The following is a 21628-nucleotide window of genomic DNA, read 5'->3' as shown; positions in this document are numbered from 1 at the left end:
AATAGTTCTCCCTTTCATTCTAAAAGTCAACATGGTTTAAATGATATATGATCACCCTAAAGGTTGTCTTTATATAATTTCAACTTGTATTTTAGAATCAGGGGGTTCATGTGCTAGCTTGTTACCTAGGTATATTGCATGGTGCTGAGAATGTGGGTACAGTTGATCACATCAACCAGGTACTAATCAAAATACTAAAAATACTCAAAAGTCAGTTTTTCAAACTTTGCTTCCCTTCCATTCTTTCCCCTCTAGTGGTCTCTACTGTCTCTTGTTGCTGGATTTATGTCCATGATTACCCATGGTTTAGCTCCCACTTATAAGTGACAACCTGCTGTATGGTTTTCTGTTCCTGCATTAATTCACTTAGGATAATGGCCTCTAGTTTCATCCATGCTGCTGTAAAGAACATACTTTTGTTCTTATTTATGCTTGTGTATTCCATGATACGCATGTACTCTATTTTCTTTATCCAATCCACTGTTGATAGGCAACTAAGTCAATAGCCTGCTGTTACTGGAAGCTTTACCAATAACATAAACAGAAAATTGATAGATCATGTATCTCATATGTGTTACATATACTGTATTATTAATAAAGTGGACAGAGAAGATAAAATGTTATTAAGAAAATCATAAAGAAGAGAAAACAGATTTACTCTTCATTAAGTGCAAGTGAACCATCATAAAGTTCTTCCTTATCATCTTCACACTGAGCAGGGTGAGGAGGAGGAGGAAAAGGAGAGATTTGTCTCACTGTCTCAGGCAAAGTCAGAAGAAACTTCACATAAATGAACCTACACAGTTTAAATTCGTGTTGTCCAAGGTTAAATGTAATGGCTAGTTTTAGTTTGCAGTACTTTTTCTAGCCATGTTTTTCACATGGCACAGATTGTGAATGCCCATATAAGAAACTAAATATGCTTGATTATTTCCCTATCATTGTGCTATATATAAATAGAAACTCTTAATGGCAGTTGGAAGCACAGGGCATGTTAGGAAAACAGAGAAAAAATATTATATCTAAGTAAATTCAAATCAGTTGTCTTTACTGGCAATTTCAGCTTGAGAAGGGAAACCTAGAAAGGATTATTAGAAAAACAACAAAAAGGAATCTTTACAAAAGGAATTTGGATGAGGCGATTTCTCATGCCACTTCAGACATCACAAATTTATTATTCTATAATATTTCCTATATTAATACATACTTCTACTTGTTGCTATCTACTCAAACATGTAAACTACTACTGTCTAAACTTTATTCTTTAGTACATGTGTACACACACAGCTGTATTCACCATTCATATTTTTTACTATCTGTTTTCTTTGTAGACAATGAATGCCAAATATCTTTATCTTGTCTCTTTCCATCATGCACCTTTAAATTCTCATATATATATATTTACATATATACATATAATATACATCGTTTTAAATCTTAGTTATTAACTTTCTACTTGTGATAGGCGAAATGATGGTTTCATGAACAGTACTCTAATATCAGTTGACTGAGAAAGAGAAAACTCAGGCCTAGTTTAGAAGTTATTTTGCATAATTGGCAGGGACCAGATAAAAGTGCAAAGCTGCAGCACTGCACCCATTTGAGAAACAGCCCTACAAGATAGGGCAGAACTTTAAACAGTCCACTTGGTTGTTTATTTTTCCTGAAAGCAGACATGGAGAGAAGTATATGTCTATTTAGACCTATGGGCTGTGCCCAGTAGTTTGGCTAGGTGGGTCAAAGACTTGGAGAGAAAATGATCAGACAACTGGTGACAAGAAGGTGTGGAGATGAAGTGTGTGGCTACTATTTTCTCAGGGGAAATAATATGAGGATATTTGTCTCCCATGTGAAGTCTCACCAAAGAGTGACCTCAGTACAGGAGGATTTTACTGATAAAGTGACTAAGCTGACCTTTCCTGTGGATGTCAGCCAGTCTCTTTCATAGCCAGTCTTGTCGTTGCTCACTGGGCTCATGAAAAAAGTGGGCATGGTGAGAAGAATAGGGGTTATGCATGGGCTCAGAAACATGGGCTACCATTCACTGAGGCTGGTTTGACTATTTCCACCGTGAGGTTACTAATTTTCCAGCAGCAAAGACCAATACTCTGTCTCCAAATGGTACATTTCCCTGAGATGATCAGCCAGTTTTCTGGTGGCAGACTGATTGTATTGAACAGCTTCTATCATGGAATGAGCAGAATTATTTTTTTCCTCCTGAAATAAATACTTGTTTTATAAGGATTTGTCTTAACTATATACTTCTGCAAAAACTATCATCCACAAACTTACTGAATGTCTAGGTTACCACCATGGTATTCCATGTAACATTCCTTTTCACCAAAGAATTCATTTCATAGTAAATAAAGTAGAGCAACAGGCCCATGCTCATGGAAGTCACTGGTCTTACCATTTTCAGGATGCACCATTCTGAAGTGGCTGCCTTGATTGATTAGTAGAATGGCCTTTTGAAGATTCAGTTACGTTATGAGTTAGGTAGCCACACCTTATAGGGCTGGGGCAATGTCTCCCAGGATATAGTACACGCTCTTAATTAACATTAAATAAGTGGTGGTGTTTTCCCAGTAACCAGCATTTATCATCAAGGAATCAAAAGGTGGAAATAGGAGTGAATCCTTATTACCCAGCAATAATCCACTAGCAAAATTTTTTGCTTCTTGTCTTGGCAATCTTAGATTCTTTACATCTAGAGTTTTTAATTTCAAATGGATAAGTGCTTCTACTAGGAGACACAGTAATGATTTTATTGGAAATTCAAATTACCAGCCCAATTTGGGCTACTTATGAGTTTGAATCTACAAGCAAAGAAGGGGGTTACTGTATTGGTTTGAGTGATTGATCCTGATTGCCAAAGGGAAACACAACTGCTACTTCATAATGGAGGTAAGAAAGAGTATGTCTGGAGTACAATAGATCTCTTAGGGCATCTCTTAGTTCTACCATGTCCTATGACTAGAGTTAATTGAAAAGTGCAGTGACCCAATTCAGACTGGACTATTAAAATCTCAAGTCAGGAATGGAATCTCAAGTCAGAAATTCATTCAGGAATGGAAGTTTGGGTCAACCCACCCAAACAAAGAACCACAATCAGCTAAGCTGCCTCCTGAAGACAAAGAGGATATGGAATGGGAATAGAAAGAGGGTAGTTCTGTTACTAATGGTACCAACTATGATCACGTGAGCAGTTGTAGATGGGAGGACAGTAATAGTTATTAAGTTTTTCTTATTTTGTTATGAATATATTTGTATACATATAAATCAAACATTTATATTTTTCTCTCTCATCCTCTTATTATCTAACATAAGATCTGTTGATGATAAATATCTTTATCTCTTAGTATTTAACTCTAGGGTATCAAAGAAGATGAGTGAACATCACCTAAGGACTTTTCCTTCTTTTTGGTGGAAAGAATTAGCAAGTTTTTGGTGGAATGCAAAATAGTTGTCCTATATTAAGTAGAAGTATGACTTCATTGTTGTCTTTATTTGGAGATTAAATAAAGTTTAAACAGACATTTATGGATACCAAGTTGATTAAAGTTAGATTGTGATGGTCAGTTCTATGTGTCAACCTGGCTAATCTACAGTACTCATTTATTCAGTTAAACACTAATCAAAGTTTTGTTGTGAAGAATTTTGTACAGGTGATTAAAGCTCATAACCAGTTAACTTCGAGTAAAAGACATTATCCTTAAGTAAAAGAAAGTATAAGATATGGACCTGATTCAATCAATCAAAATGTCTTAAGATCATAACTGGGTCTTCTCTGAAAAAGAAATTCCACCTGCAAAAATCAGCTTCAGCCCATGCCTGATAGCCCTATCCTGCCCTTCCTGACATCCTCCTCTACAGATTTCAAACTTGCTCAGCCAGGCCCACAATCACATAAACAAATTCTTTGGAAAACAACATATAATGCATATCCCCTACTGGTTCTGCTTCTCTATTGAGTCATAACACTATTTTTCCTAAATTTAGAAAATAAACTAAAGTCACATCACTTTCATATCACAAGCTGAGTTAAATCTCTCTCCCAGTCCTCATTCCTTATTCACTCATCAACAAACAGAGCTTGTATCATGGATGCACCTTATATATTTGGTTTTAGGGAAATTAGAGAGTATTATTACTGAATATAAACTACAGAAATACAACAGCAACATTTTTGAAAGGAGAAAACCAAGAAATAAAATTACGTCTAGACCAGATTTGTAAATAGCTATGCAGTTAACAGGACAATATGAGGAGATTTTTTCTGTAAAAAAAAAATTAACAAAAGTTATTGATAAGCTGGACTTCATTAAAGTGACAAACTTCTGCTCTACCAAAGACACTGTCAAAAGAATGAGAAGCCAAGTCACAGACTGAGAGAAAATATTTGCAAAAGACATATTTTGTAAAGGACAGTTATCCAAATTATGTAAAGAACTCTTAAAGCTCAACAATAAGAAAATGAACAACCCCATTTTAAAATAGGCAGAAGACCAGATCAGATACCTCAATAAAGAAGATATACTGATAGCAAATAAGTATAAGAAAAGGTATTCAACATCATATGTTATTAGGGCATTGCAAATTAAAATAACAATGATACACCATTATACATCTATTCGAATGGCCAAAATCCAAAATACTGACAACACCAAATGCTAGCAACCATATGGAGAAATAGGAAATCTCATTTATTGCTGGTGAAAACTCAAAATAGTACAGCCACTTTGGAAGACAGTTTGACAGTTTCTTACAAAACTAAACATACTCTTACCATTTGTTGGCAGTAATTGCATTCCTGGGTATTTTTGTTCACACAAAATTGACACTTATGTCTACACAGAAACCTGAACATAGCAGCTTCATTCATGATTGGCCAAACTCGAGAAGCAACCAATATGTCCTCCAGTAGGTGAGTGGATAATCTTTGATACCTCCAGACAATGAGACATTATTTAGCACTAAAAAGGAGTGAACTATCAAGCGTGAAAAGACATGGAGAAAACTTAAATCCATATTGCTGGACGAAATAAGCCAAAATGAAAGCACTATGTACACTGTGATTCCAACTATATGACATTCTGGAAAAGGCAAAATTACAGGCAGTGGTTGCCAATGTTTAGGAGAGAGAGAGTGATGAATAGGCAGAGCCCAGAGGATTTTTAGAGCAGTGAAACTATTCTGTATGGTATTATTATAATGGTGGATACCTGTCATCATATACTTGCTAAAACCTACAGCATGTACAATACCAAGAGTGAGTCCTAATGAAAACTATGGATTTTGAGTGATAATAATGTGTCAGTGTAGGTTCATTAATTGAAAAAAAAAAACTATTGCTCTGCTGGTGGATGTTGATAGTGGGATAGTTGTCCATTTGTGGTGTCAAAGGGTATATGTGAAATGTCTGTACCTCCTATTTACTTTTGCTGTGAACCTGAAACTCTTCTGAAAAGTAAAGTATATTTTAAAATAAATAAATTTTTGGAGACTTTGCCACCATTACTAAAAAAGAATTCTAAGATGATTCAAAAAAAATTAACTATTGTCAAATAATTAAACTTGGGTAAGAAGAGAAGCTTTTTTTTCTAATAGTAGAACCTCTTGAATTAAGTGAATTGGGAAAATTCAAATTTGCCTAAATTCGCATCAACTAAATCTTCATTACTAAGTTTTCTTATATAAAACAATGAATTCTTTAATTTTTACTAACTGGAGATAGAAAATTATTAAAAATGGGCCGGGCGCGGTGGCTCAAGCCTGTAATTCCAGCACTTTGGGAGGCCGAGGCGGGTGGATCACAAGGTCAGGAGATCGAGACCCTCCTGGCTAACACGGTGAAACCCCGGCTCTACTAAAAATACAAAAAACTAGCTGGGCGCGGTGGTGGGCGCCTGTAGTACCAGCTACTCGGAGGCTGAGGCGGGAGAATGGCGGGAACCCGGGAGGCGGAGCTTGCAGTAAGCCGAGATCCCGCCACTGCACTCCAGCCTGGGCGACACAGGGAGACTCCGTCTCAAAAAAAAAAAAAAAAAAAAAAAAGGAAAATTATTAAAAATGTATACTAGGTAAATCATCTATAACTGCACAATCACAAACCATGACTAACTTAATACATATGTGCTTTATTAAGAGTATCTTATATTGTGATTTCATTATATGTTAAATTACCACATTAAAATTGCTTAGCTAACATAATAAGATGATGTTAATATATAGTAAAACATATTAAACTGTCTAAAGGCATGTGGAAGGAAAAGATATTTTTATAAAGTATCCACCTTATTTACCAGGGATTATATTTTAGTATAAGCAAAATTTTAGTGAAGAAATTTGCAATGCTGAAAGCTAGTGACATTTACAATAAAATGAATCTTTGCTTGGATAGAGAGAGTATTGAATGTTTTGGTTTAACAATCACAGTGCGAAGGAACTGATTATTTCTCTACCAAAACAAAAACAAAAACAAAAACAAAACAAAACAAAACAAAAAAAAACAGGCCTACTAGTATGAAAGGTGTCAGCAATGGACTGAACATTAGGTCAACATATATGAGACAGTTCATTGCAGCTTCAAGGTAAATAAGAGTCTTTTAGTGTTTATACTTCTCAAATTTATACCATTTCTAAAATAATCCATATCTTGACTGGCTGCATCAGGGACCTCCAGCCCACATACATATTTTATTGGATTCATTTTTCATTTTCCATATTGAGTCAGACTGTCTTGTGGATCCCTGATATTTACCTCTACCTGTTCTTTTCAATGGTTACAAGCTTATCCAAGCCCTAAGGCCGCAAACAAGCCTGGATTAGTAAAAATAACAAAAACATCAGTCTCCAGTTAACACTTTTCTGTCCTCCTAACAATCATATGTACAATAGCAGCAGTAATTTTTATTGAGCAATAATGAGCCCTTAAATCTGACAGAATAGGAAAAAAAAATACGTTACAGTCAAAATTCTTTGGACAGAGGTAAGCAAACCTATTTCAACAAAAATGTCTAAGATATAAAGTTTGTCCTGGAGTCACTCATGGTTCCTGTCAAAGCTTTGTTATACATCTTTGATACTTTTGCTCTTCACTACAAGTAATCAGAGTTTCATCAGCTCCACCCTATGTTTCCAAAATATCTTTTTCCTCCAGAAAATCACACATTTAAGTCCCTCTTTAAAAAAATTTAAAAATTCTTCTTTTTTTCAGTTCACATACTTCAATGGTGAAAAACAATTTAGGATATGAAATATTTCATTTATTCATATCTGATAAGAGTTCAATACATTAGCACCTTCATTTCAACATGATAACACTATATTTATCCAAGAAATAAATGTCATGGGGGAAGTCTCAGAGAGAATGATATTTGGGTCAACATATTGGTTTTGTATATAGGGGTTTTCATTATTTATGCTAAACAATAGCTCATGTTTTATAATATTGACAGAAGGAAGTATTTTTGCTCTTTTGCCCAAACCTCAATTAATTGTGAATTTCTTAATTATAAGCTGGGTCGACTGCTATCATAATGGTGTGTGCAAGACAATCCATGGAAACATAAGCAAAACATACTGCCTTCTTGTTCAAGTTAACAAGTACAAAATTAAAGACTTCCTCAAACTTGCTGTAAAACAATATAGTATTTTTTTTTTTTTTTTTTTTTTTGCTGTGAAACAAAACAATATTGTGCTATAAAACAGTAAAATAACTTTTCTAGCTCATGCATGCGCAATTTCGGGAGGGCTTGATGAGGACAGCTTGTCTTTGCTCTGCACAACATCAGTTGGGGAATGCAGTTGAAGACTAGATGCATCTGAAAGATTCCTCACTCACATGCTTGACAATTAATATTGTCTCTCAGCTGAGACTGTCAGCAAGAATAACTACACATGGCCTCCCAGCATGGTGGCTGCGATCAAAAAGGAAGCATTGAGACAGAGAGAGAGAGAAAGAGAGAGAGAGAGAGAGAAGCTAGGGGAAATCTATATTCCCTTGGAAGTCACTTCCTGACTACTCTGTAGGTTGAAACAGTCAAAAAGCTCTACCGGAAACCCTGTCTCAACTAAAAATACAAAAATTAGCCAGACTTGGTGGTGCATGCCTGTAATCCCAGCTACTCAGGAGGCTGAGGCAGGAGAATTGCTTGAACTCAGGAGGTGGAGGTTGCAGTGAACCGAGATGATGCCACCCTGCACTCCAGCCTGGGCTACAAAGTGAGATTCTATCTCAAAAAATATTTTAAAATGCTCTTTGCAAATAAGCTAAAGACTAAGGTTTATGCTAATAACAAAACACACATGAGCAGTGAGAAAATAGGAGCTGGTGCTTTCCCTTCTCTCCCAGGAAGTTCAAATTTGACCAGAAGACAGGATAAAAACCTAATCACATCAGAAAAAAAGCTGCCCAAATGCTTTTTAAATTACCAAGATAGCCATTTGAAATACTTAAAAAAGGATACTCCTCTAAGTTTATATTGTACATTGAGATGTTAGCAAATTATATGAACCTATAATGATTTATAGACATTTAAAATTCAAGCAAACAGAATATGAAGACAAAGCTTTAAGGTCGTATAATATTCATACCAGTAATTTATTTAACATCTCTAAATATGATGATAAAAGACATTCTTACAAGCCAATTCCAAAGCTTTTAATATATTAGTACAATATTCATGTGAGAATAAATATATAGATATGTATAAAAATTTAAAATATATAAATATGTTCAATTATGTGTCCAAACATGTATATTGTTAACTTTTATAATGTATATATAAATATATATACAATGCCTATAAAAATTTATGCAAACTCTCTAAATATGTATGAACAAATATTTGTGAGATATGTATCTTTTAGCTTTTTTTTTCAGGTTTCGTCTCCTTGAAAGCACATCTCTATGAAAAACCCTGACAATCACACAAAGAAAGACGTTTCATGTAGAGAGAAAAGCCATGTGGAGATTTCTCATTAGTCACCTGCATGAATCCTCTTGAAGCATCCAGCACAGCCCAGCTACCAGCTGAATGCAACAGAGTAAATGACCCCAGCTGAAGTCACATAAAGCAGAAACATTGCCCAAAGGAGTGCCATCTGAATTTCACGCTTATGCATTTTAACCAAATGAAATGAAATGATCGGTTTTTTAGCCCTGTATTTTGTTAAGCAGCAATAGATCATTGAAACAATGAGTATTTGTATGTAGATCCTATTTTGTGATTTGGCCTTTGAAGAAAAGTTTTTTGACCCATTCCTTAGAAACTGCTTGATTTCATGAATTGTTATTATCTTTCAAAAACTCAGAAATATGTGGTGTTCAGACATCAAATGTTCAAAAAGCATAAAACTTGCATAATTTATTTTCAAACGATATATATATATATATAACTTCCAAAATTACATACATATGTTTTTAAGCTGATACTTGAATAATCTTTCTTGGAACATGCAGGATACGTTAGAAGACCTGCCAAAATACTATCCAGTCTTTTAAGTCTATAAAATATTTGTGAACCTAACCAAAATGTTCTACATTTATATAGAAATCAGAAAATTCATTTTTTCTTGAAAATCACATGCTTTATCCTGCAATAGCCACTTATTAGTTCTGTGACATTGAACAAAGTACTTAACCTTTCTGGTCCTCTGTTTCTCTACCTTCAAAATGGGAATGATAACAGTATCTACTTCAAAGGATTATTTTTAGAATTATGCAAATAAATATATGTCCAGTGTCTGGCACATTTTACATTCTTTATAAATGTTAGCTGTAATTATTTATCATAGGTACCTTTGTAGGTCAATTCTCTAACATATCAATCTTTTTCATTACCCACAGTGCATTTTCTGACTATAACTGCTAGTGCAATTTAATCTCAAATAGCTTCACTTACTGGACATATTTCATTCTGCATAAAATGTATGACTATTCACAAACATTAATATAATATTTGAAGATAATCTATATGTTGACTATATAGTAGTAATATATGTATTACTGAAGAATCCCACATTCAGCTCCAATATTTTAGTTAATTGAAAAATGTCTTAGATTATCAAATCTTACATTTTAATGAAAATGGGCTTCTTTAATAATGTGCTTTAAAAAGTAAGCAGTATAGTTATGTTTTTATATAGCATATTTAGCATAAAAGTTTAAAGTCATACGAAAAATAATTTAAGATCATTAGGGTATTTCAAGACTAAATTGTCCAACAAATTTTCTTACATGAAAAATTCTAAAATGCTAGGTGTCATATTAAAGTTAAACTGAAATTTTACAGAGGCTTCAGATTTTCATTAGTAAAGGTAAGCTACAAAAATTATTTCATAAAAAATTGTTATTCATGTTATAACTTTTATTTAAATACTAAGAAGGAAATTATCCAGGCATGGTAATGCACACCTGTTGTCCCAGCTACTCGAGATTCTGAGGCACGAGAATTGCTTGAACTCAGGAGGCAGAAGTTGCAGTGAGCTGAGATCATACCACTGCACTCCAGCCTGGGCAACAGAGTGAGACTCTGTCTCAGAAATCAATCAACAAATAAATATTAAAAAGAGCTTGGCCCTCAGCCAGAATATATTTTTGTTTTATTTTGGAATTCTCATTTATATGCTACTATTACAGAAATAAATAATTTTAGAAAATAATTATCTCCCTATGTTAGAAGACGATTGACTGTTGCCAATACGTATTCAAGGAGTTTGAAGCATATAAAAAAGAATTAGGATAAACCCAAGCAACAAAGGACCTAGAAAAAAATGTAGCAAAACAAATTATTGAGTTGATGTGTATGCATGTGTGTGTGTGTTTAATTCACTTCCAGGTTTTTTGTATTCTTGATATTGTTTCACATTGCAGTTGATAAAAGTGAACTATTAAACATACAGCAGAAAAACACCAACCATATTATTTTGATCTTGTAAACAAAGATATACTTGACATTGTAAATGTTTCAGTGCCCCCAGTATTTCAGCATAGGTTCTTTCTATTTTCCCTAAGTGTTGACCAGCTGAGAAATAAAGAGAAAGAGTACAAAGAGAGGAATTTTACAGCTGGGCCTCCGGGGGTGACATCACATATTGGTAGGACCATGATGCCCACCTGAGCCACAAAACCAGCAGGTTTTTATTAAGGACTTCAAAAGGGGAGTGGGTATATGAACAGGGAGTAGGTCACAAAGACCACATGCTTCAAAGGTCAAAAAGGAGAACAAAGATCACATGCTTCTGAGGCCAATAAAGATCACAAGGCAAAGGGCAAAGCAAAGATCACCAGGCAAAGGGCAAAATCAAAAACTCCTAGTCTATGTTCAGCTGTGCATGTATTGTCTTGATAAACATCTTAAACAACAGAAAACAGGGTTCAAGAGCAGAGAACCGATCTGAGCTCAAATTCACCAGGATGGGTTTTTTTCCCCATCCTAAGTCTGAGAGTATTGCAGGAGACCAGGGCGTATTTCAGTCCTTATCTCAACCGCATAAGACAGGCACTCCCAGAGTGGCCATTTATAGACCTCCCCCAAGGAATGCATTCCTTCCCCAGGGTATTCATTATTAATATTCCTTGCTGGGAAAAGAATTCAGTGATATCTTCCCTACTTGCACATCCGTTTATAGGCTCTCTGCAAGACGAAAAAATGGCTCTCTTCTGCCTGAACCTGCAGGCAATCAGACCTTATGGTTGTCTTCTCTTGTTCCCTGAAAATCATTGTTTTTCTGTTCTTTTTCAAGGTGTATTTATTTCATATTGTACAAACACACATGTTTTACAATCAGTTTGTACAATAGTGGTCCTGAGGTGACATACATTCTCAGCTTACAAAGATAACAGGATTAAGAGATTAAAGTAAAGACAGGCATAAGAAATTATAAAAGTATTCTTTGGGAACTGATAAATATCCATGAAATCTTCACAATTTATGTACATCTGTCACGGCTGCAGCCAGTCCCTCTGTTCGGGGTCCCTGACTTCCTGCAGCAACAGAAGTTGATGTTTTATCTCTAAGTATACTTCTTCGAAGCCAGGGATGTACAATAACCATAAAACAACTCTGTAGGAAGTGTTTAGAATTGTTTTCTTTAATTCTCCATCCTTATGGAAGTCATAAAATCCTTAGAGGGGATGTGTCTGTTAGAGACAATGATCTCTGCCCACCACACTCTTAATAAGTTTAAAATTTTTACAGAGATTTGCTGTGTTCAGATTGCTGCTAAGAACTTAAACTTCTTCTAATAATATATCATAACAAAGGTAGAAATAATTTTACTATAAACACACAATGACAATGGACAAGAAGACGTGAAAGATATCAGTGTAATTTTAGACTATAAAAAGCATACATATCTTAAAAAATTGATGATCAAATCCCTGAAGATGACATGAAAATCAGACCAATATATATACTGTAATATTCTGAAAGGACTAAGGAACTGATGGCACAAAATACTGTGGAAAATACTGTGTTGAAGCAGGGGTTGAAATCAGGAATAGTGTTGAAAAGTCTGTATAAGGAGCAGTGAAACCCTTGATCCTTTCTCAGATTCAGCACTGCCATGTAATCACTCCTCTACCAAGCAGGAAATTAAAGGTTTCATTTACAGAGAAATGGAAGCATAGGGGCCCCAGACCAAGGACATCAAGCACTGTAAAGAAAGCAGAAGAGGATCCTACTGGAAATTCAACCAGACACATTGGTCTGTCCCATGAATAGTGGGAGTCAGACATACACTTTCTAGGTAAGACATTAGAAGATGCTTCTCTGGTGAAACTGAATATTCCCAGAGAAAAGGAAACACAAGTACTCCTACTATTGAGGGGTCCATAAATAAAATAATCAAATTGTGTCTCAACCACTCTAAAGTGAAGCCTTCTGTTTAAAAAAGTTTCTACCAAAATGTTAGTACCTCTACTTTAGTTATGAACAAAAATACACAAAGGATTTGATGAAAGAAAAGAAAAACAGAAAAAGAAGCCCAAAGTAAACAAAGATAATGTAGGAGTAAAAAATTTTGAAAAGCTTTGGCAAAAAACCAAAAACATTAATACATTAATGTATTCTTAATACATTAGATCAATACATTAGATCAGTGAAGTTGCTGGCAACAAAATACGATACACACAAAATGTGAGACTATAGAAACTCCAATGATGGCACTATTTATCAGTTTTTAACATTAAGAGCAACTAACAAGAGATGCTAAAGCATCCCTGGCCTAGAAAAGGCATGGAATTTTGATCACTCCTAGGTCTGAAGAGGTTGGGAAAACATATTTATCAAGAACTAAGAGAGTTGTAAATATAAAAGAGGGACTCCAGACACAAGCTGTGTCCTTTGAAAGAGAAAACAGTTTACTGCCAATCCACAGCCTGACTGGAGGAAGTGAGGAGAATAAATACTCTCCTGTATGTCTCTGTCCATCCTCTGATCGCTTGCCCATGACCCCCTGTGTTAAATCTCAACCAGATGCCAGAGGACAAGGGAACTCTAGTGATGCAACCCATGTGACTCAGACCACAGGGATCATCTAGGATCACAAAGGAGGGGAAGAAGGATAGAAAGTGAATCTTATGGGATAAATGGAGAACATCCTGAACAGAAAGAAAGTAACAGAAGATGAAAACACATCCATAAAATCAAAATAAAATGATACTTTAAAAAGAATGGGCTACCAGAAACTAACAGTAATTACATAAAAAATAAAATATGTATCATATATTTATTTGTGTATATATTAAACACACTATGCATATAATCATTAGAAAGGCTGGACATTTGGAAGACAACATTTGGGAAATTTCAAAGACAGTTGAGCAGAAAGATAAGTGATGTGAAATAGGCAACAATAGATTACAATCTGAAGATTATCTAGGAGGTCCCCATCCAATATTAGGAATTCCAGCAAGACAAAGAATAAAAGTTAGAGTGGCAGAAATAAAAAAATCTGTCAGAATTGAAAGAAATAAGTCTAGATACTGAAAGTGTCAAATACATGCTAAGGAGAATGAACATTAAAGACACCTTTCTCATCTAAAATATTCAAATAGCACAATTGCTGAACTCCAGTGATAGTGAATAAATCCTAAAGGTTTTCGGTCACCAAAAGCCAGTTATGTAAAATGGAAAATAAATAAGAGTGGCCTTTGAAATTCTCAATGGCTCCTCAGAACACCAGAAGACCATAGGGAAAGCCTTCAATGTTCTAAGAGAAAATAATATTCAACTTAGATTCCTAAAATCAGTCCAATCTACAATTCAAGTTTTGAGGTGAAAATATAGATATTTTGATACATGCAAGTGCTCAGAAAGTTCAAAATTCACAAATTATCCCCAATGGAAGACTGTTCAGAAGTCCACATGAAATGACACTCTCATGTTTTTCTCCAACTTCTGATTGTTCCTTCTCTTTTTTTGGCAGCTAATCCTTCTTTATGTAAATATTAACATATGCTGTGGTGTGTGTGTGTGTGTGTGTGTGTGTTTGTGTATAATCTTTTCTTTTTATTTCTTCACTAAATATCTATCTGTTCACATATACATGCATACATGTGCACATATGCACTAATACAAACATATACTGATATCTATATATAACAGAAAAAAATCTTAAATTTGGATTTTTTAAATTGAAAATATTTATTTCTATACATATGTAACAAACCTGCACGTTATGCACATGTACCCTAGAACTTAAAGTATAATAAAAAAAAAAAAAAAAAAAAGAAAATATTTATTTCTGAAGAGATGGTATTAATATTATTTTAAAAATCTGGTCTTATTTTTATATTAGTTTACCATGTGAAATAAATATATCAAACCAAAATCTTTCCTTTTCTAATCCATATATCAAGAATTAGAAAGAAGTTGATGTGTTCCACTTCCAAAAGTAACCTTTTTCAAGCTATAAAGTGTTTCAAAGGTTGTCAGACCTCTTTCAGAAACTACTTCCTCATTGTTAATACTTGAATGAAAACAGTGCCTACATCATAGGCTGATTTGGAGGCTTAAATGCAATCATGTAAGGTAAACTGACTAGCTATAATAGGTGCTCTAAAAATGTCATTGTTTTCACTTTGGCTTGCACGATTTCTTACCTCAGTGTAAGCTTTAATAGAAAAGATGAGAACTTATGTTAGGAAATGAATATTCAAAAGAGAAGAAGGTTCTAACTAAGAAAAGGGAAAAGTGAAAAGAAGTCAAAATTACTCGGGTTTGGGGTCATAGGGTTATTTTATTAGCTGTCATGTGTATAGAATTATGGGGGGTAGAATGTGAATTTTAAAAGATTTCCTGTGTTTTGTGAGATAGGATTCTCCTTTACTGAATTATAAAGATTACCTCAGGCTTTTTCTCAGGCTTGTTTGAGTTGAATTTGTGAGTGTTTTGAACGGACAAAACTACTGATACTTATCTTGAAGCAAGAGCAAGAAAACTAAATTTTACTCGTATTGCAGAAGAAACCACTGCAAATAAGCTTATTGTATGTAGTTATTGCCTTCATTGGCGGCCCAATCTAAAAGACTTTTCCTAATCACTGTTTGACCATAAATAACCCCACTTGCCTTTTTGTCATATGTGTGTCATATGTTACGGCCTGTGTTTAGATATCTTCACTCTCTTTTACATTGGTGGAGTTGAGAAAACTTATCCTTTTAATATTCATTGATACTTCAGAGTGACCTCTCATAGACAGGATAAATTAAATCCATTTTCTTTATTTTACAGATGAAAAATCCTAACCCAAATAAGTAAATTTAATTTTCCGAGGTCAAACAGCTAGCAACCGGCAAAAGACTTAGAGCTCACGCCTCCTGAACCTAGCTCAGCATGTAATAAAAACATCTCACCTTGTGTTTTTCTGAAGAATCAAAGATTTATTAAGTAACTTAAATGTAATTATCTGTCTAGAATTAAGCCAAAATAACATCTTAGTTTTCTCCAATAACAGTTTTTCAACATATACCTCTGACTACTCTGTCTCAGTCCTTGGGGAAATCTATGTATGCTTGCTTGACTTAAAATCCAAGCTCACTGCTGAATAAAACCATTGCAGCATAAAACTTGGACTTTGACAAGCATTTCCAAATAGAAATATCCACTAAAGCCAGAGTGCCTCTAACTTAAATTTATTTTGAATATTCTTTGTGGCTGCTATTATTATTTTAATTATCAATACATACCTATCTTTTTAAAAAATTATAGTTATATAATGCCATGAGGGACAAATTTATGAAAACCATTAATTTTCCTGTTTGCAAAAGTCGGTTGGCTTCACGTCATGATTCCATTGTGAGAGCTGTTTCAATTGTTACAACTCATTGCCATGTTTCCCAGTCACTGAAGCAAAGCTGTCCTAAATGAAGACAAAGTAGAAACATTACTCCTGTCAAATGAAGTTAGCAGGATCTGACAGAAGCTGTTATTGCCTTAGCACCAAATTTCAAAGCCTTCTATGCATGATCTGTTTCATTATAGAAACCTACTCTCATGGGATTTATTTTATTTTCATAACAGCGAAAAAGTAATTTGTTGTATTCACCTACGTACAATGATGGATTAACAGTCTGAATCCTGAAGATATCATCATCAGCAACATTGTCATTGATGCCAGTGTGATGAGCACAATAACCCTAGTAGTTTAGTCACAAAAGCACCATTGTGGTATTTTCTGTGAGGAAAAAAACAGTGACCTTACAAAAAAAAAATCTCTCTTATAAGAGAAAATTTGGAAACTTTTATTGTCATTGATTCAGATAAAAAATGGAGGTCATTTGAAATAGATTACTTGAAACTTTTATGAATAGTTGCCAAATATTTAATCTGAGAATAATTTTATTAAAATATGGTGATATATGATATAATAAGATATGAGCATTTTCAAAATAATTTATTTTTCTCTCTAAAAAACTAATTAGTATAGAATACGTTTAACATTTAAAGGTGAAATGTCTTCTGGTTCTTAAATTCTAGGTCTAAGCAAATATTGGCTAATTTAATGATTATATATCTTTAAACAGATTACTTTTTTTCTCAAAAAAAGTTTTATATTTTTGTGTAATCCAAAAATGTCTGTATTTTTACTGTGATTTTTGTCTTTCATTTCATGTTTATAAAGATCAAGTCTATGTGATTATATAAATATTTACCTGTATTTTTTGTTAATAGTTTTTTAGGTTGAATTTTTTAAAATATTCATGAATTTATTTCATCTGGAAATGTTCATGTATTTTATAATTAGAGTAACAGATTTAATCAGTTATTTTTCCCAAGTAGTGATCCAGAGTACCCCAGGACATTTATTGAGTAATTCATTCTTTCACAACTTTTGTAAGATGCTACTTTTACGATTAACTAAAATGTTTATATATTTTGAGAAAAGATTTTGAACTTTCTGTTCTGCGACTGATCTATGTAATAATGTATAAATATCACAATAATTATAATGGCATTATAGTACACCTTAAAATCTATGATTAGGAGCTTTTCTTGATTACTCTTTTTTAAGCTCACACCTTTTTCCAAATAAACTTCACAATTACGTTGAGTACAGTTCTTTTAAAAAAAATCTCTTTTGCTTATAGTGAAAAATATTTATTTTGTATTCCAGTAGAGAAATGCTTTATGCTTCTCTTATTAGAATCCTCTCTTTTACTCTGGCTAAGAATTTTGAACAGTTTTGCACAGTTTAGTATACTTATGCTTAAATTTTTTCTTGGTATTATATTTATTATTTACTAAATTATTTTTGTTTTATTATTAGGTTGTTTTTTATATTTTTTACTTTCTATTTTACATTTAAGAGATTACTTCTCAAATAGTAGAAAGATAACAATTTCATATTTTTGTTTTAACATACTGAACTCAAACATTTTAAAGTGTTCTGGTGATTCTCTTGGGTTTTCTTGCTAGGTAAATATATAATCTGTTGATAATTATATTTTGATTTTTTTCTCAAACTTATGACTAAGTTCTTTTTTTGGTCTTATTCCTTTTCCCAACATTTCTAGAATAATGTTAAATAAGAATGGTGAAATGAGTAGATATTCTTTTTCCTATAGGTTTTTTTATAGACAGATATATAGATAGATGTTATAATTGTGTGATGTAAACTAAAGTAATATTTTAATATCCCCTTCAACAAAAGGAATTACATGCTTTAATCATCTATGATTCTGGAAAACAGCATGATATTTCTTATCTATTACATGTTCAAAAACAATTATTAAACAAACAAATAAGTAAATACAAAGTAAAGCAAATTAGAAACAAATCCATGAGTGCACTTCATAACAAGTGCCTGTTTTACCTCAAGCTACATTTTTTTCTTAAGCCTTAAGTATTTTCCTAAGAGTGTTCTAGCTACCTTCCTTGCTCTTTATCAAATTCTTTCTCATGGTTCTGAGATCTGCTCCCAAAGACCACTCTCAAAGCTGGAAGCCTGACACTATTCCAGGCTTCCCCCACATTGAATGCCCACTTGAGCAATGCATCATGTTTTTAAGGTACTATCTTTGACAAACACATTTAGCGGTATCCCATACAAAACAAGTGACCTCCTTTCTCTTGAGAACTGCCCCTAGCTGTCATAACTGTGCTCTGTGTCCCTCACCAACTTGCTCCTGTCAGTTGGACCAGAAGTGGACACCAGACCAAAGCCAAACAATAGAGATTCTGTTCAGGAATTTGAAAGTGTAACTGAGACCTGAGATCCTGAGTGGAGAAGGTATAAAAACTTGAAAGCTAAAGACTATATTCTACATGACGTGCCTCATGGAGCAAGAAGTTGAGGAAGTAGTTTGAGAGAGAATGAAGTAAAAGGAAATAAATTAGAGGATAAATAGAGAGTTTTCCCAGGATGTCTGGTTTGTTTTTATTTTTTGATATTTTATTCTTTCAAATCCTGAGGGCTTCTTTTTGTCTCTTAGTTTTCTTAAAATAACTTTTTGATGTTCATGTAACATTTCCTCTTTTTTATTAGCTAGTTTTGACTTGCTTCTGTGACTTCTGACCAAAGTATCTTCATGATGACACGATCAATATATATCTCCTCTATTTTGAGAAACTTAATTGTCTCTCTGAAGACAATGCTGAGATCTTCATATTTATTGATTCAGCAATTGCAATTGGGTACAATATCTGCAGGCAGACTGTGTAGGTTTGAATACCTTCTATACCATTTACTAGGCTTGAGTCTTTGGTCAAATGCCTAACTTTTCCATGTCTTGTTTTCTTCATCTGTAAAATAGCAAGGATAATAGCACCTACTTCATAGAGAATGAAAATTCAAGCAGGCAGTACTTGTAAACCACTTAAAAAAATGTCTTACACGTAGTTTGAAAAAACATAAGTGTTTTGTAAATAAGAAATTTTGTTTCAAAAACTAGCTCACTGAATTGTGAGCACTGATTTTACTTATTGGATGCATTATTATTGTTATTATTATTATTATTATTATTATTTCCTAGAATAAGATTTCTCTCAACATACATGAGCATCTCAATCCCTGTTCCAATCTACGGTTGCTTTTAAAGGTCATTATATTCACCACCAATGCAGGAAACCATTTAAAGGCGCCGCTGCCACCACAGACCTTGCAGTTAACTCCGCCCGGACCCACCCTTCGAACGCAATCCCTAATGCAGGCTTTGCCCCAGATCGCCCTGGGCTTGCTTCTCGCAAGCCCACCTGAAAAAACTCAGTAGTTTTTCCTGGAAACTGTGATGAAGGGAAGGACCCTGCGGTGATCAGAGGCATAACTGTGGAACCTGACCCCATCATCCTTCCTGAGAACGTGACCCTCAGTCTCCTGGGCAGCACCACTGTTCCCCTGAGTTCTCATCTGGAGATGGACTTAGTTTTGGAGAAGGAAGTGGCTGGCCTCTGGATCAAGACCTCATGGCAGCTGTACCTTTGAACACGTTTGGGGGGCCCTGTCCAGAGCCCCTACATACCTATGGCATTCCTTGCCACTATCCCTTCAAAGAAGGAACCTACTCACTGCCCAAGAGCAAATTCACTGTGCCTGACCTGGAGCTGCCCAGCTGGCTCACCACCAGGGCATATAGCATGGAATCCGTCACAGCAGAATGGAGGAGTGTGAGGAATGTTCCTTTTCCTCTGTCTTGTGTTTGCCAAGGTCAAATTCCCACTCTCTGCCCCTCTTTAGTCCCCTTCCTACAATGAGTCCGCTACCCTCACTGAAAATCGTTTTGTGCCATTTACATTTTAGGCTGGGGCAAGCAGCCCTGGCCTAAGGGAGGATGAGTTGGACAGTTCTTGATAGCCCAGGGCATCTGCAGGCTAACCACGTTACCTATCCCCATTAGACATTCTCTCTAAAGAGCCTCGTTCATTTCCAAAGCAGTTGAGGAATGGGAACCAGTGTTTTAGGACCTGAAGAATCTTTATGACTCTCTCTCTCTCTCTCTCTCTCTGTCTCTTTCTCTCTCACTTTCTTCTCTGTCACTCTTTTTTTTTTTTTTTTTTTTTTTTCCACTAAGTTAAAGGCAAAGTGAGAGTATTAACGACCAGCCCCCTGTTATAACCAAGGGGCGAAAGGGGCGAAAGGAGTTGCTCTTAGTCTATTCCTCCCTTAACTTCTGTAGCTAATTTTGATTTCCTTTGTAGATTTGCCCAATTAATATTAGGGTGCAGCATATCCTGCAGAGGTAGGGTGTGTGGGACAGAAGTCCCTTGGGGGAGATATTAGGAGTGCTCTGTTGTTTATAAACTCAGGTACCTGCAGGGCTTAGCAAGAGACTTAAATGAGTGACAAGGACTATGAGAAATATGTTGATTCCAGGCTTGACTTTGATTTTTCCTTTTTGATTAAAGATAATACTACAATGTAAATATTTCTCATATGATAAAGAAAGTCATAGCACATGTGCGTTGATAAAAGGCTGCTGAGGCCTGGCCTCCAGTTGGAAATACAATTAAGGGTGGCACAGATTGGAGAGTGCATAGCCAGTCTGTGAAGTCAACTGCTACCTAGCTATGACCAGTCAGTGTCAAATAAGAATGGTGTGGGTCTAGTATTGCCAGATAGTTTCAATGTTTATTTCCAGAGTAGCCAAAAATCCAGATTTTTATATGAAATCTTATCATTTTAAAATATTGCTAACTAATTTTTTTTAAACACTGTGTGGTGTGATATGTCCCAAACGGAAAAATCAGTGGGACAGTCTGACTCATGGGTGGCCAATTCGCAACCTCTGACCTCAGACCGTGCATGCCTTGTGTTCTTAAGACCACTCCCGTGGCAACATTTCTCCCTCCACAGGGCCAAAGCCATACTGTCTGATCCCAAGGAGAAGGTTCTTTCTTCCGTGCTAGGAGAGGTGTGGGCAGCTTCTCAGCTATTAGCTGTGGGGATCACGAGGCTGCGTGCCCCAGTCTTGGAGTCCTGTCAGGTGAATGAGGCAGTCGGGAAAGAGATGACCCCACAAGCAGCTGCTTTTGGAGCAGGGGTCCAAGGCAGAGAGGGTGGCCTCCATGTCAGGCTGCCTGGATTTGTCCAGCATCCTGTTACACCGTAACAACTTCTGAATCACACATCAGCCCTGAATTCTGGGCTCATTTGAAGCCTGAATAACAATAAATCTTAAGTTGCA

At 35.0% G+C, this 21628-nt stretch overlaps 1 pseudogene; it reads left to right on the top strand.

The window, feature by feature from the left end:
* The first annotated feature begins 19648 nt into the window (after positions 1-19648).
* Positions 19649-20295, top strand: LOC104656370 (annotated as a pseudogene).
* The last annotated feature ends 1333 nt before the right edge of the window (positions 20296-21628 follow it).

This window comes from Rhinopithecus roxellana, chromosome 1, assembly GCF_007565055.1.
Source record: "Rhinopithecus roxellana isolate Shanxi Qingling chromosome 1, ASM756505v1, whole genome shotgun sequence".
Classification (NCBI taxonomy): Eukaryota; Metazoa; Chordata; class Mammalia; order Primates; family Cercopithecidae; genus Rhinopithecus; species Rhinopithecus roxellana.
The sequence above is the reverse complement of the archived record's forward strand: the minus strand, read 5'-3'. Positions and strand labels throughout refer to the sequence as shown.